We start from the raw sequence: 12,700 nt of genomic DNA on the forward strand, positions 1-12,700 counted from the left end.
CTCCCATCTTTATAACTATGCCATAACTGTTTTAAGTTTATTTTGAAAGTTACTTTTGATTTACATAGTTATTCAAAATGTGCTTTCAGGAAACAACTATTATGAAGAAGCAAGTTTTAAAATGGTCAGGTTCCTACAGATAAGCCAAATTAAAATTTTAAGAAATCAAATAGCAGGTAGAATACCTTGTATGCAGTGAACACAGTCTCTTTAAGCAAGAGTAGAAAATTACTTTCTTTTCAAAATAAGACATACTGGGGGCGCCTGGGTGGCTCAGTTGGTTAAGCGGCCGATTTCAGCTCAGGTCATGGTCTCACGGTTTGTGAGTTCGAGCCCTGCATTGAACTGTGCTGACAGCTCAGAGCCTGGAGCCTATTTCAGATTCTGTGTCTCCCTCTCTCTCTGCTCCTCCCCCCACTCACACTCTGTCTCTGTCTCTCTCTTAAAAATAAATAAACATTAAAAATTTTTTAAATAAAATAAGACATACTGTAGGCAGAAGCAACCTATATGACTTTAATTTTACCCTGTCTTGCTAACCAGGAAGAAAACTCAATCTAGCTTTTAGAAAACTGTACAAAGGTGACAAAGCTTTCTCTTACCCCTGAAGGTAGCTAATAAGGGTAAGAAAAATCTAACAGAGCAAATACAGTCTTCAACTGAGAAGAGAACTAAGGGGATGTGAACTTTTGTGAGGTTAAATTATCTAACTTTGGACAAGATGACATTTTTAACAACAACAACAACAAAGAAGTGCAAAAAAAAGTCGGCGTTTATTTTTTTCTCTGAAACGATAATTAGAAAAGTGAGAAAATAGGAATCAACAAGACAGGATTAATGAGAAGAAGATATCTAATTGTTATAGCTTAGCTCATTCTTCTTTTAAAAGACACAGCATTTTAAAAATAAACTACTAATAAGGTATCAATATGTTTAGTATACAATGACTATCCTTTAAACTTTTTTTTCCTAATAGTTCAGTTTTTCAGAAATCTGTGGCTAATACCTACATTTCAGGGAAAGGATGGTGTTACTTCCGGCAAACAGTTGATCCTACCTGTTTGTGTGTTTACCTCATGGCTTCTCAGCCTTTTGGCTAAGATCAAGTGTTGACCTCAACTTTGCTCTTTTATTTTCATTGGATTCTTTACTTTTCTTCTGTGCCAGGGACATTAAACTCTTTTCTCTTTTTACCCCCTATTCTCCCAAACTCTGGAATTAGACTGTCCCCAGTTCAGAGCCCAGTTCTTCTACTTAATAGCTACATGATCTTGCACAGATGATTTTCCACTCTTTGCCTCAGTTTCCTCTTCTAAAAATGAGAATAATAATAATAATAATACCTACTTCAAACAATAATACCTACTTCATTAGGTTGCTGTATTAAATCAGTTAACATGTAAACTGCTTAAAACAGTGTTCAAGTCATAATATGTGCCATACAGGGTAGTCATTGCAATCATCACTAGTATTATTTATTACTCACCAGCTCAAACATGTATGCATTCAATATAAATATGAAACGATATTCTTAATAGTTTCCTATTTACATTCATATCAAACATTAAATACAAGGAATATCCTTTATCAGTTTTATCTCTATCAAGTTTGAGTATAATATCGCTATTGGCATCTAAGATAGTAATTCCCGGCCTTTTTGTTATTTTAAAACACCCATTGCTTCATCTTTCCAGCAGATGCTATGAGATTTGCTAATTTTTGTTACTGAAGGACATTACAATTCATTTTTAAGAATGTCGTGATGCTCTGGGATGTCAAAACTCACATTCACAATCGCTATTGTCATAATACATGTGGTTCTGCTCTTATTTAAAATATGTTTATAAATCATGGGTAAGAAGAACTATAGTTTTCAGCTGAAGAGGAGAGTTTATATCACATTGAACTTAGGTTTGTTCAGTAATTCTGCCTGGCCCTTGAATACTGAAGGTCCTTGCCCCCAGGGTGAGAATCACTGCCATAGCAGGTTCCTGTTACCAACAGGAGTACAGCTCATTCCACATGTGTGCTGGGAGTAGAAAAAAAAAAAAACGTTGAGAACTTTCTACTCACTAACCTAAATTATGTAAACCTCTCCCAAAGGAACACTGAGCTATTCAATCATGTCATGAGGTACTCTCCTAAGTGAGAGATGAAAATGACAAGTGACTCTTCATTTCCTTGACCTCTTATTAATGCCAGATCTTACGGATTTTAGGACAAAATATGCTCTCTGTAACACTATTGCTCATATCCTTCTACAATCTGTTTTCCACTTAACTTCTCAGACCACTCTGATTATTGTCTCTTTTTATCATTCATTTCTGGCCACTGTACCCGGGGACCTCCTGTTCAAAATATTGCTCACACATTTGTGGATGAGCGTTGATCACTGACTATCACCACATATTAACTCAGACCCTTAAAATGTTCAGTCTAGAGGGATAAATCAGTATTTAATTTTTACTAATTTATCACATTTGTCTGAAGAATACCAACAAATGCATTCTGTTCTGTAGAAATATACTATATCCTTGATACTCTACTTTTTTTTTATTTTATTTTATTTTTTTTAGCATCCATACAGTACAAGGAAAATGTTCCACATGGCGGCTCTAACGGCTGGTTTTGCCTATTTGTGAAAACAAGTTTGAATCAGTTTGGGCAAATGAACTTTTAGTTGCTGTTCTGCTCAATTTTACTCGATTGTTCCTACTGTGCAGAGCTCCATTAGTGATTTTCAAGTCTAACCCTTCAAGGTTATTATTCTCCTTTTAATGGAAAATATGATTTAAATATAAATTTTAAGGAAATGATAGGCTGGCCAACAGCTGCATGCAGCCAAGAGAAATGACATTGCTTTATACACAAGGGCCAATCCATAGTACAAACAAACAAATATTGAAAGCCTTTACATATATTGATTTAAGAAAATAACTCATTTAAGTTTTAGAAAAACAACCATAGGATCTCATCTTGCTTACTGTTTATACTATAGTCAGATGAGATTCAATCTTGAGGCAATGAATATAATCACACACAAGGCTGACTACAGTGTCCCAAGTCAGGGAATAGCTACTATGATATACTGACATAAAAAATGCCTTTGCATTAGACTATGCCAACATACTCACTAATAGCAGTAACTAATATTGGTGTTAATGCACTTATTGAACAACTGGTAGGTAACAGGTCTTCTGCAAAAAAATTTAGTACAATATTTCATTTAATTTTTATTAGCATGTTACCCATATTTTGAATTGACAGAAGAGGAAACTGAAACTTAGAGAGATTAGTTAACTTACCCAAGGTCAGATAGTTATCAGTATTGGTCATTATTTGAACCTAAATTAATCTAACCCTGATATATAAACCACTACAGTAGTATGAAAAGGGAAACAGAGCCTAATAATCTTCAGTAGAATTTTGACTTTTAGGAGAGTAGGTGTGTTGTAACGGAAAGAACTCAGGGTTTGGAATCAGAACTCTGTTGGAAATTTGGCTCTACCAATTTATAATTTAAGTAATTTTGCACAAGTTGTTTAACATCTCGTCCTCTGCCTCCGTTTCCTCATTTATAAACTACCATAAAGTAAAAAGAGACCAGTATTTAGGATGATATAAAGTGATATATGAACAAATTGACAGAGGGGAAATCAGCTCAGGTGTACAGAGGGCTTTGTTCAAGGCTTTATACTGGGATCTTTCAAAATGTAGGGTTTTAATCAGCACAGATAAGGAAGAAGAGTATTCCAGGTGAAATAATAAGAGGAAAGAAAAGCAAGAACAATGAAAATGTTGACTCAAAGACAGCTAGTAGTCCTATTTATCTATACAAAGTGTGTGTGTGTGTGTGTGTGTGTGTGTGTGTGTGTGTGTGTGTGTAGCTAAAGAGGAAGATTGGGGTCAGGTCATGGAGGTTCTTAAATGCTATGGTTAGGTTATAGAATCAAAGTTATACATAATTTGTGTTAAGAATTTTAGAATCAGACATTTTAAGGTTAAATCCTGACTACTTCTTCCTAGCTACATGACTATGGACAAGAATTGAAACTCATTTCTTTTTTTTTTTTTTCATAAAATGTAATCAAAGTATCTGCATAAGTTCAATTAAAGCTTTAGTGAAAGTACCTGCCTAGCATACAACGAAGTTAATATATGACTCAATATTATTATTATATGAAGAAGTTGGAAGCCACTGAAGGTTTCACATAATAATGAGAACCCCATCCACTACCCTCAACTTTCTGCTGAAACTCAGCTACTTCTGGCTTTTGTTATTATTTGCAGTTATAGGCTTTTGTTTGCCCACTTAAAAAATTTGGGTTCCATTTGCAGTGTATTAACCTGATTAGCTTCAACATATGAGAAGTTGGAAGCAGTGAAAAGGTAAGAGAGTCTAAACAGACCTTATTTTTTGATAATATTTTAGCCAGTAGTATTTGATGTGATGGCTTAGATATTGTTGATTGTGATGGCTTAGGTATTTTCTGATGGGAAGATTGACAACATTATCCTTGGTGTGCCCTTGAAACCCCATTATTCTAAGTATTCAAGAGTATTCTCTTCTTTTTTGTTAAAAAAAATTTTTTAATTTATATTTGAGAGAGAGAGCACGCATGCACAGGTGGGAGAGGGGCAGAAAGAGAGAGGAAGACACAGAATCTGAAGCAGGCTCTACAGAATCTGAGCAGTCAGGAGAGTCCAATGTGGGGCTCCAACTCATGAACTGTGATATCATGACCTGAGCCAAAGTCAGATGCTTAACTGACTGCAACACCCAGTCTCCCCAAGAGTATTTCTATTCTTGCAAATAACTAATTTATTTATTTTTTTTCAATATATGAAATTTATTGTCAAATTGGTTTCCATACAACACCCAGTGCTCATCCCAAAAGGTGCCCTCCTCAATACCCATCACCCACCCTCTCCTCCCTCCCACCCCCCATCAACCCTCAGTTTGTTCTCAGTTTTTAAGAGTCTCTTATGCTTTGGCTCTCTCCCACTCTAACCTCTTTTTTTTTTTTTCCTTCCCCTCCTCCATGGGTTTCTGTTAAGTTTCTCAGGATCCACATAAGAGTGAAAACATATGGTATCTGTCTTTCTCTGTATGACTTATTTCACTTAGCAAAACACTCTCCAGTTCCATCCATGTTGCTACAAAGGGCCATATTTCGTTCTTTCTCATTGCCATGTAGTACTCCATTGTGTATATAAACCACAGTTTCTTTATCCATTCATCAGTTGATGGACATTTAGGCTCTTTCCATCATTTGGCTATTGTTGAGAGTGCTGCTATAAACATTGGGGTACAAGTGCCCCTATGCATCAGTACTCCTGTATCCCTTGGGTAAATTCCTAGCAGTGCTACTGCTGGGTCATGGGGTAGGTCTATTTTCAATTTTTTGAGGAACCTCCACACTGCTTTCCAGAGCGGCTGCACCAATTTGCATTCCCACCAACAGTGCAAGAGGGTTCCCGTTTCTCCACATCCTCGCCAGCATCTATAGTCTCCAGATTTGTTCATTTTGGCCACTCTGACTGGCATGAGGTGATATCTGAGTGTGGTTTTGATTTGTATTTCCCTGATAAGGAGCGACGTTGAGCATCTTTTCATGTGCCTGTTGGCCATCCGGATGTCTTCTTTAGAGAAGTGTCTATTCATGTTTTCTGCCCATTTCTTCACTGGGTTATTTGTTTTTCAGGTGTGGAGTTTGGTGAGCTCTTCATAGATTTTGGATACTACCCCTTTGTCCGATATGTCATTTGCAAATATCTTTTCCCATTCCGTTGGTTGCCTTTTAGTTTTGTTGGTTGTTTCCTTTGCTGTGCAGAAGCTTTTTATCTTCATAAGGTCCCAGTAGTTCATTTTTGCTTTTAATTCCCTTGCCTTTGGGGATGTGTCGAGTAAGAGATTGCTATAGCCGAGGTCAGAGAGGCCTTTTCCTGCTTTCTGCTCTAGGGTTTTGATGGTTTCCTGTCTCACATTCAGGTCTTTTATCCATATTGAGTTTATTTTTGTGAATGGTGTGAGAAAGTGGTCTAGTTTCATTCTTCTGCATGTTGCTGTCCAGTTCCCCCAGCACCATTTGTTAAAGAGACTGTCTTTTTTCCATTGGATGTTCTCTCCTGCTTTGTCAAAGATTAGTTGGCCATACGTTTGTGGGTCTAGTTCTGGGGTTTCTATTCTATTCCATCGGTCTATGTGTCTGTTTTTGTGTCAATACCATGCTGTCTTGATGATTACAGCTTTGTAGTAGAGGCTAACATCTGGGATTGTGATGCCTCCTGCTTTGGTCTTCTTCTTCAAAATTACTTTGGCTATTCGGGGCCTTTTGTGGTTCCATATGAATTTTAGAATTGCTTGTTCTAGTTTCCAGAAGAATGCTGGTGCAATTTTGAGTGGGATTGCATTGAATGTGTAGATAGCTTTGGGTAGTAATGACATTTTGACAATATTTATTCTTTCAATCCATGAGCAGGGAATGTCTTTCCATTTCTTTATATCTTCTTCAATTACCTTCATAAGCTTTCTACAGTTTTCAGCATACAGATCTTTTACATCTTTGGTTAGATTTATTCCTAGGTATTTTATGCTTCTTGGTGCAATTGTGAATGGGATCCGTTTCTTTATTTGTCTTTCTGTTGCTTCATTGTTAGTGTATAAGAATGCAACTGATTTCTGTACATTGATTTTGTATCCTACAACTTTGCTGAATTCATGTATCAGTTCTAGCAGACGTTTGGTGGATTCTATCGGATTTTCCATGTGTAGTATCACGTCATCTGCAAAAAGTGAAAGCTTGACTTCATCTTTGCCAATTTGGATGCCTTTGATTTCCTTTTGTTGTCTGACTGCTGATGCTAGAACTTCCAACACTATGTTAAACAACAGCGGTGAGAGTGGGCATCCCTGTCGTGTTCCTGATCTCAGGGAAAAAGCTCTCAGTTTTTCTCCATTGAGGATGATGTTAGCTGTGGGCTTTTCATAAATGGCTTTGATGATGTTTAAGTATGTTCCTTCTATCCCGACTTTCTCAAGGGTTTTTATTAAGAAAGGGTGCTGGATTTTGTCAAAGGCCTTTTCTGCATCGATTGACAGGATCCTATGGTTCTTCTCTTTTTTTTTTTATTAATGTGATGTATCACGTTGATTGATTTGCGAATGTTGAACCAGCCCTGCATCCCAGGAATGAATCCCACTTGATCATGGTGAATAATTCTTTTTATATGCTGTTGAATTCGATTTGCTAGTATCTTACTGAGAATTTTTGCATCCATATTCATCAGGGATATTGGCCTGTAGTTCTCTTTTTTTCCTGGGTCTCTGTCTGGTTTAGGAATCAAAGTAATACTGGCTTCATAGAATGAGTCTGGAAGTTTTCCTTCCCTTTCTATTTCTTGGAATAGCTTGAGAAGGATAGGTATTATCTCTGCTTTAAACGTCTGGTAGAACTCCCCTGGGAAGCCATCTGGTCCTGGACTCTTATTTGTTGGGAGATTTTTGATAACCGATTCAATTTCTTCGCTGGTTATGGGTCTGTTCAAGCTTTCTATTTCCTCCTGATTGAGTTTTGGAAGAGTGTGGGTGTTTAGGAATTTTTCCATTTCTTCCAGGTTGTCCAATTTTTTGGCATATAATTTTTCATAGTATTCCCTGATAATTGTTTGTATCTCTGAGGGATTGGTTGTAATCATTCCATTTTCATTCATGATTTTATCTATTTGGGTCATCTCCCTTTTCTTTTTGAGAAGCCTGGCTAGAAGTTTGTCACATTTGTTAATTTTTTCAAAAAACCAACTCTTGGTTTCGTTGATCTGCTCTACAGTTTTTTTAGATTCTATATTGTTTATTTCTGCTCTGATCTTTATTATTTCTCTTCTTCTGCTGGGTTTAGGCTGCCTTTGCTGTTCTGCTTCTATTTCCTTTAGGTGTGCTGTTAGATTTTGTATTTGGGATTTTTCTTGTTTCTTGAGATAGGCCTGGATTGCGATGTATTTTCCTCTCAGGACTGCCTTTGCTGCATCCCAAAGCGTTTGGATTGTTGTATTTTCATTTTCGTTTGTTTCCATCTATTTTTTAATTTCCTCTCTAATTGCCTGGTTGACCCACTCATTCTTTAGTAGGGTGTTCTTTAACCGCCATGCTTTTGGAGGTTTTCCAAACTTTTTCCTGTGGTTGATTTCAAGCTTCATAGCATTGTGGTCTGAAAGTATGCATGGTATAATTTCAATTCTTGTATACTTATGAAGGGCTGTTTTGTGACCCAGTATATGATCTATCTTGGAGAATGTTCCATGTGCACTCGAGAAGAAAGTATATTCTGTTGCTTTGGGATGCAGAGTTCTAAATATATCTGTCAAGTCCATCTGATCCAATGTGTCATTCAGGGCCCTTGTTTCTTTATTGACCATGTGTCTAGATGATCTATCCATTTCTGTAAGTGGAGTGTTAAAGTCCCTGCAATTACCACATTCTTATCAATAAGGTTGCTTATGTTTATGAGTAATTGTCTTATATATTTGGGGGCTCCGGTATTCGGCGCATAGACATTTATAATTGTTAGCTCTTCCTGGTGGATAGACCCTGTAATTATTATATAATGCCCTTCTTCATCTCTTGTTACAGCCTTTAATTTAAAGTCTAGTTTGCCTGATATAAGTATGGCTACTCCAGCTTTCTTTTGGCTTCCAGTAGCATGATAAATAGTTCTCCATCCCCTCACTCTCAATCTAAAGGTGTCCTCAGATCTCAAATGAGTCTCTTGTAGACAGCAAATAGATGGGTCTTGTTTTTTTATCCATTCTGATACTCTATGTCTTTTGGTGGTGCATTTAATCCATTTACGTTCAGTGTTATTATAGAAAGATACGGGTTTAGAGTCATTGTGATGTCTGTATGATTTATGCTTGTAGTGATGTCTCTGGTACTTTGTCTCACAGGATCCCCCTTAGGATCTCTTGTAGGGCTGGTTTAGTGGTGACAAATTCCTTCAGTTTTTGTTTGTTTGGGAAGGCCTTTATCTCTCCTTCTATTCTAAATGACAGACTTGCTGGATAAAGGATTCTCGGCTGCATATTTTTCCTGTTCAGCACATTAAAGATCTCGTGCCAATTTTTTCTGGCCTGCCAAGTTTCAAAAGAGAGATCAGTCACGAGTCTTATAGGTCTACCTTTATATGTGAGGGCACGTTTACCCCTTGCTGCTTTCAGAATTTTCTCTTTATCCTTGTATTTTGCCAGTTTCACTATGATATGTCGTCCAGAAGATCGATTCAAGTTCCGTCTGAAGGGAGTTCTCTGTGCCTCTTGGATTTCAATGCCTTTTTCCTTCCCCAGTTCAGGGAAGTTCTCAGCTATCATTTCTTCAAGTACCCCTTCAGCACCTTTCCCTCTCTCTTCCTCCTCTGGGATACCAAATATGGGTATATTATTTCTTTTTAGTGTATCACTTAGTTCTCTATTTTTCTCCTCATACTCCTGGATTTTTTTATCTTTTTCTCAGCTTCCTCTTTTTCCATAACTTTATCTTCTAGTTCACCTATTCTCTCCTCTGCCTCTTCAATCCGAGCTGTCATTTCCATTTTGTTTTGCATTTCGTTTAAAGCGTTTTTCAGCTCCTCCTGACTATTCCTTAGTCCCTTGATCTCTGTAGCAAGAGATTCTCTGCTGTCCTCTATACTGTTTTCAAGCCTAGCGATTAATTTTATGAGTATTGTTCTAAATTCACTCTTTGTTACATTATTTAAATCCTTTTTGATCAATTCATTAGCTGTTGTTATTTCCTGGAGATTCTTCTGAGGGGAATTCTTCCGTTTGGTCATTTTGGATAGTCCCTGGAGTGGTGAGGACCTGCAGGGCACTTCCCCTGTGCTGTGGTGTATAACTGGATTTGGTGTGCGGGGCCACAGTCAGCCCTGATGTCTGCCCCCAGCCCACCGCTGGGGCCACAGTCAGACTGGTGTGTGCCTTCTCTTCCCCTCTCCTAGGGGCGGGATTCACTGTGGGGGGTGGCGTGGCCCCTCTGGGCTACTTGCACACTGACAGGCTTGTGGTGCTGGGGATCTGGCGTATTAGCTGGGGTGGGTAGGCAAGGTGCACGGGGGCAGGAGGGGCAGGCTTAGCTCACTTCTCCTTAGGTGATCCACTTCAGGAGGGGCCCTGTGGCAGCCGGAGGGGTGGCTCCCCAGAAGCACAGCATTGGGTATTTGTGCGGAGCAAGCAAGTTCCCTGGCAGGAACTGGTTCCCTTTGGGATTTTGGCTGGGGGATGGGCGGGGGAGATGGCGCTGGCGAGCGCCTTTGTTCCCCACCAAACTGAGCTCTGTTGTCCCGGGGCTCAGCAACTCTCCCTCCCTTTGTCCTCCAGCCTTCTCGCTTTCCGAGCAGAGCTGTTCACTTATGACCTCTCAGATGCTAAGTCGCGCTTGCTGTTGGAACACACTCCGTCCGGCCCCTCCGCTTTTGCAAGCCAGACTCTGGGGCTCTGCTTGGCCGGCAGGCTGCCCCTCCGCCCCGGCTCCCTCCCGCCAGTCCGTGGAGCGCGCACCGCCTCGCCGCCCTTCCTACCCTCTTCCGTGGGCCTCTCGTCTGCGCTTGGCTCAGGAGACTCCGTTCTGCTAGTCTTCTGGTGGTTTTCTGGGTTAGTTAGGCAGGTGTAGGTGGAATCTAAGTGATCAGCAGGATGCGCGGTGAGCCCAGCGTCCTCCTATGCCACCATCTTCCCGCAATCCTCCATAAACCCCTTTTCGCAAATAACTAATTTAAGTAACATTTTAGTGGATGGTAGAACCTGGAAAACTGTGATGGTGAAAAAGTTTGTAAAACCTTATTTGAGGTGAGAGAGAATGCTAATTCCTCTTCAACACAATGTGATATTGTGTTGTTAGCAAGGTAAATGGCTACCTTTCTAACTATATTGAAAAGACCAATCACCACCTAGGATCTTCTCCATGAAATTAGAGAAGAGTCTATTAAATGTCCTTAACCAAATGTAGGCATACAAGTCAAGAAGTCACAGTCATTCAAGAGGCTATTAATTCCCTGGGCACATTTTAATTTCCTATTCAATATCTGTAAGATCCAATGACTCTTTCACTTCAGTTCAACTTTATGTGATAGAATTCCTTGAATATTTAGTTATATTGCCAGATGTCTTCAGGATCATTGGGGATCCCCATGTCACTTTAAGGTGGCAGGCTGGTCTGTCTCATGGATTCTGTCTGACTTGCAAGGAGAAAAAACATGATTATACCAAGTATTTTCATGTCTTAACTTCTTCTGAGATTCACATCATGAAAAGAGCGGAGATGAAAGAATTTAAAGTCTAGAGGTAATGAAATGAAGGCTCAGAGAGATTACTTGACTTGTTCAAGATCAGAGTGACAATATTATACTTTCATAGATCTAGGCATCTCAATCTCAATATTCTCCACAATATAGTATTTCCACTGAGAGACTAAATACTTTCATGATCATGGACATTTTTATTTTATAAATGCTAACAGGCATGACTATTGTTTTTCACTAATATAACAGATTAGCCCTCTTAAAGGTAACCTTAACCATGTGGGCAAGCTTAACTACCTCTAAAGGAAGAAAATAGTAACAGGTTTCCCTTAAGCATTATGATGACGCTATGGGACATGAGGTTGCTTCTACTGATTTTGAAAAATGCATTACAATAGCAGCATAACACATTCCAAAGAACTTCAAATTCATACTTCCCTTCAGTAATTTGATTTTTTGGAAACTGTGAGTCATACATTATGAAGAGCTTTTAGATAAAGTGTAATTACTTAGACGTATAATTATGCTAATAAGGTTAAGGTGAATAATCATGTGTCTAATTATGAAAACAAAACACCATTGGATACTTAAATAAATGACCACATCATCATGTTCCCTTTTTCAGGTGCTTTTAACCTAATCATTCATGTACATGTGTTCTTTTTAGTCTACCAAGAACGTTAGGTTAAAAAGTTTAAATCATATTTAATTATCTTTAAAAAAACTGTTATACAGATGTTTCTATTTTAAAATTTAATCTTGCTGCCTGATAAAGAACAATGCTTTTTTAAATCTTTATCAACATTAATCTCTATATTAACATACTTACTGATTATATTTCTCCTTCAAATTATTTTAATCAGTTTTTGTTGTCTTTTACTGAGTTATATTTCAGAAATGTATTTTATACACATGACCTTACTGAATCTTAACAACAATGCCAGAACACCAGAACACTGAAATTTAGAAAGCTCATTCATATCATCACAGTGGCCAAACTGGGATTTGAACCAAATTCCACAGGATTCTAAATTCTGTGGGATTCTTTTAATGACTGCTTTTTGGGTGAAAATACAGGTTATTATTTAGGAGATAACACTGAAGTCCATTGTTTGCCCCTTCAAAACTTTTATAGCATGTGCTTAAATGGTGCTGAGAACTTTGCTTTCATATTTAAAAAAGTATACTTCACAGCTTTTTTCCCCCTTGTAAAATCCTAGAAGTATGGAAACTCTAAAGTATGTAGACATTTAGTTGAATTAAATGCTTACTTTCAATGATAAATTTGAACTATAATGATTGGTTGCAGATTTTTCCCTTCTATTCACTCCTAGAATAGTAGGCTTTAGTTACATATTTTTCTTGATTATAACAAGTGTAAATGATATGTATTACATAGGTTGTTATGTTAT

At 38.0% G+C, this 12,700-nt stretch overlaps 1 protein-coding gene and 1 long non-coding RNA gene across 4 annotated transcripts in view; one reads left to right on the forward strand and one right to left on the reverse strand.

The window, feature by feature from the left end:
• The window catches only part of CPNE8 (copine 8), a 285,057-nt gene that overhangs the window by 59,296 nt on the left and 213,061 nt on the right, over nucleotides 1-12,700 (reverse strand). The gene's annotated exons all lie outside the window — the stretch shown is intronic.
• The window catches only part of LOC128316380 (uncharacterized), a 65,266-nt gene that overhangs the window by 44,543 nt on the left and 8,023 nt on the right, over nucleotides 1-12,700 (forward strand). Inside the window, exon 2 of the long non-coding RNA XR_008300207.1 lies at nucleotides 4,339-4,389. This is a non-coding gene — a long non-coding RNA (uncharacterized LOC128316380). The remainder of the gene's footprint in view (nucleotides 1-4,338; nucleotides 4,390-12,700) is intronic.

The sequence above is a fragment of the Acinonyx jubatus genome, chromosome B4 (genome assembly GCF_027475565.1).
Source record: "Acinonyx jubatus isolate Ajub_Pintada_27869175 chromosome B4, VMU_Ajub_asm_v1.0, whole genome shotgun sequence".
Lineage (NCBI taxonomy): Eukaryota > Metazoa > Chordata > Mammalia > Carnivora > Felidae > Acinonyx > Acinonyx jubatus.